At 35.1% G+C, this 4155-nt stretch overlaps 1 long non-coding RNA gene across 1 annotated transcript in view; it reads right to left on the bottom strand.

The window, feature by feature from the left end:
* The window catches only part of LOC131303748 (uncharacterized), a 27877-nt gene extending 24126 nt beyond the window's left edge, over nt 1–3751 (bottom strand). The window contains exons 1-3 of the long non-coding RNA XR_009192175.1: nt 3441–3751; nt 2418–2583; nt 2210–2289 (exon numbers count right to left, since the gene is read on the bottom strand). This is a non-coding gene — a long non-coding RNA (uncharacterized LOC131303748). The remainder of the gene's footprint in view (nt 1–2209; nt 2290–2417; nt 2584–3440) is intronic.
* Between the last annotated feature and the right edge of the window lie 404 nt (nt 3752–4155).

Genomic DNA, 4155 nt, shown 5'->3' with positions numbered 1-4155 from the left:
AATGATCCATTAGCTTAATATATAGATTATTATGCTATATTTAGTAATCAATATGTTTTCCCATTACAATTAAATATTAAAATTTTTGATTATTTTAATAAGTAAATTACTTTTCTAATTTAGCATTTGAATAGTTTATTCAAAGTGCTTTGTCCATTTCAAGTAAATGCTCTTTTAATATTATATGCTTTATGCTTTGTTCTTCCCATGTACTTCTTTAAGTAGTGCACCAATTAGTTTATCAGTCACACCACCGAATTAGTTATACTGTCTCTCATGTTCTTCTATACTGTGTTTGGCTCTATATATATATACACATACACACACCATTAAAAATTCCAAGAAACTCGCCGAGAAGTCGACGACAGAAGAAGCACTGTAGCATGGGGCGAGTGATCCATATTCCAAAAAATCCTGCGAACTTCTACAGTCCCTGCAGAGAAGAGCCATGGAGTCGAATGGAGCCGAAGCGTCTCGAATTCATCGCGAAATTGACAGCTTGAAGTCTTCGAAGATCGAAATTGAGCGCATCGAATCTCAGCTTCGAATCTCAGCTTCGTGATATCGAAGGAGATGGCCGAAGTCAAAGCTTCCCTTCCGTTGGTGGTGCTGCCAGTGGCAGTGGTGGTGGTCGCCGATCACTCTCCTCCTCCTCCTCCTCCTCCTCTCTCTCTCTCTCTCTGAACTAGAACTAGGGAAGGGTGGGGTAAATAATTTCAAGTTTTTTGAAATTTTCATGTAAGAGTATAATATAATAAGGGTATATTCGTCAATTTATCCATTCCGTTAACGGAGTTTGTCTTTATTTCATTTTCAGTAGTTGAGGGTGTTTCCATGGGCGTTTTTAAATGTGATAGGGTGTTTACGAGAAAAAGTGATAGTTGAGGGAGTGTTTATGTACTTTCACCATAAAATTGATCTAATTCTTTAAATGAGAGCAACAGTGATTCAAGTCAACATCAATTCAAGGCAACAAGTACGTTTTGAATCTACTACATCAACTTTAATCCATAAAAAATTGAGGTAACACCAAATCCACATTTTTCAAAACCAATCGAGCCAACAAATATTTCTCAATACTCCACTTCTCAGATGAATTAGGCCTTTCTTTTAAATCGGAGCAATAAATATTTTTAGACCCATCAAAGATACTTTGTCTAACAAGATTTTTACAATTTCTGTTCTTGGTAGCCGGTAGCCCTCTACTAGGAATCACTTTTTCAGTGGCCAATAGCCTTCTACTAGGAGCTACATATTAGGTCTTGTTAACCTACTAGGAACCACTATTTTTCCACTAAAATGCACACTTTCAGAGTTTTTTTCACTTAATAATCAATAGTCTTTGTATCTGCTTGGAATCACTATTTTTCTTTCCCATGACTAGTAGTCTAAACACCTACTAACCGCCATGTGTTTGTCAACATTTTTCTTCACATGACTAATAGTCCAAACACCTACTAAGTGTCGTGTTTTTCTCGCGTGGTCACCAGTCATCTAACCGAAGCAACACGCCAATTTTTGGATCTATAAAATTGATCTAATTATTCTAATAAGGGCGACATTGATTCGAGGCAACAAGTACTTTTCAGATCTAGTATGTAAACTTTGATCCATACTAAACCGAGGTAACATTGAATCCACATATTCGAAAACCAATCGAACCAGCAAATATTTCTCAATACTCAACTTATTAGCTGAATTGGGTCTTTCTTTTGAATCGGAGCAACATATATTTTAGACCCATCAAAGATACTTTGTAACAAGATTTTTATCCATGTATTTTTATGAAATTTTATAGTCAAAATATTATGGAATATCTGAATCTAACTTTTCTACAGGTTTCTTTAGGACTTCATGCAGGTTTAATTCCAAATTCCTAACATTTTGTTATAATGTTAGCAGATTTCCATTGGTTTATGTCCAAACCAATATTCGATCTTCATAGATTTCATAGGTTGGTTACCCCGAAAAGATTTCATAGGTTTATTTTCAAGGCAATATTTGATCATTTATGAAGACACATCGCACAAATGTAACAAAAGTACAAAGCTTTAGCAATGTTACATTTAGAGTATTAGAGGGAGCTAACAAAAACCAATCCAAAGCACACAAATATAAACTAACTCTCTTAACAATCATCCTTAAACACTAATACCACATGACAACATGAATCACTAAATAATGCAAAGTCAAATAGAAAACAAAATACCTCTAAAACACCAACTGCCAAAAACACAACAGATCACACTCCTCCTTTGTTGTATGCCCAATCCAAGAGCCTTGATGCCTCTTCCATGTGATAGTTACCACATTGAAAATAGATAAAAGGAAGCGACCAAATTTTTTTTGCCACATAACAAAGAAATATAAAGACTATTTCATATCCCTCAATGAAGGTAAAAAAAAAAAAAAAAAACCTTAGAGCAAGACACCAGCCAACTAGAATCCAGATACCGTGCCAAAAGCAATCGATGCTAATATTGTTTCTACTACATAGGATGTTGGTTGTTCCCAAATTCGAATAGCACTTAGTATCCTAAACCAGCTTTACCATCGCAATCCATGATCTTCATCGTTCTCAATCTAGCAACCCTAGACATATACAGTCTTAATGTATTAGAATAGATGCACCATGAATGTTTCTAAAGTCGCCCAAAGAACATAAGACCTAAACAACCAAAATAGCATTTAGATCTGATCCATATCCCACAAAGATCCTAATATGCAATCCATATCTAGTAACATAAAAACAAACATAAACAATGTAATTTATATCTAACTAGTATAATGCTCGTGCTTCGCACATTTTTGCATGCTCATTGGTTTAATTGTAGTCGGGAAGCTAATAGTATTTTTTTTGTTCATGTAGTTATGATAGTAGAGAAAGAACACGAACAATGAACGTATCCAGTACTCTTGTGACCATGAATACTGAGAGTCATAAGTGCTCTCTTTGCCTCCTACTTTGCGCATGAAATAAAACTAACTTTAGCTATCTTCTCTTATTGCACTTTTCTGTTTCTCTTCCTGCACAATTTGTGATCTTAGTGTAAGAAACAAAGCCGTAAATAAGGTATCTCATGAAGCAGCAACTCAATCTGGTCAACAAAAAATCAGTATTGCCCACAAATTAAACCAAGCATCATATCCCACCTGTTTTGCACTCCCAATTCATTTTTAATGAATAGCCTGAAAGAAAAGGGGCTAAATCAATTACCCAAAAGATCACAACTTACATTTTGATTATGTATATCTAAGTTGGCATTGTTTTCTTATAATCAACATCTGTGGCACACACTCACATACAACCATGCACTCACACATGGACATAGAGACACAGACTCTGCTACACATTTGACAATAGAGAAAAGTTCATGGAACATAGCTTGATAAGGAAGTACAAAATAACAATTCTTATTTCAGAGAAGAGTTTTTCCAACCTCTATAAATCTGTAACCTAGAACAGGTTGTGGGATATCATTTCTTGACCTTGAACAAGTCTGAGGTTGGGATAATGATGGTCCCGACAATTGAACTTTTATTTCTTTCTTGTCTAATCGTACAATTTTCTAGCCCTTAAACAAGGCTGGCCAAACTAAATGGGCATTTTTGTCAAAATTAGACGGTTTGGCTTGCTCAAATAGTCCAAAGTCCAAACACAAGCTTGCCTACTTTGGTAATCAATTAGTGCGCCTTTTAAAATCTCAAAATCATGAATAAATGAAGTCTTTGAGGTACTGATATATGAATAGAAAACAACACTTACCAGTCAAAACGGAGGTACTCCATTAAGGAGGATGTATAGAATGACTCATGCATCTTTCCCATAACTCCGCTTCAACACTTCCGGAGCAACGTGATAAGCACTCCCCACAATGTTCCTATGAACTTTTCCTAGAGAAACATTTTGAAGCTTATGTTAACTTGCAAAAGATTTTAATGATCAATCAATGGAAATGAACGGTCAAACAACTTAAAAAAAATATTCATGGGTAGAGAAGAACTAAGTGAACCTCCCGATTACCAAATTAGGGGGGATAAAATTTTGATCAAATGTCCTTTTCTTGGTTTGATGGAACAATACCAATTCAACCAATCGGAAGCATTATAGCAAAATAAACTTTAATTAAAGTAGCATCGCGGTCTTTATATATT

Source organism: Rhododendron vialii, chromosome 10a, assembly GCF_030253575.1.
Source record: "Rhododendron vialii isolate Sample 1 chromosome 10a, ASM3025357v1".
NCBI classification, from domain to species: Eukaryota; Viridiplantae; Streptophyta; class Magnoliopsida; order Ericales; family Ericaceae; genus Rhododendron; species Rhododendron vialii.
Note: the sequence above shows the minus strand (reverse complement) of the source record. Positions and strands in the feature narration are given on the sequence as shown.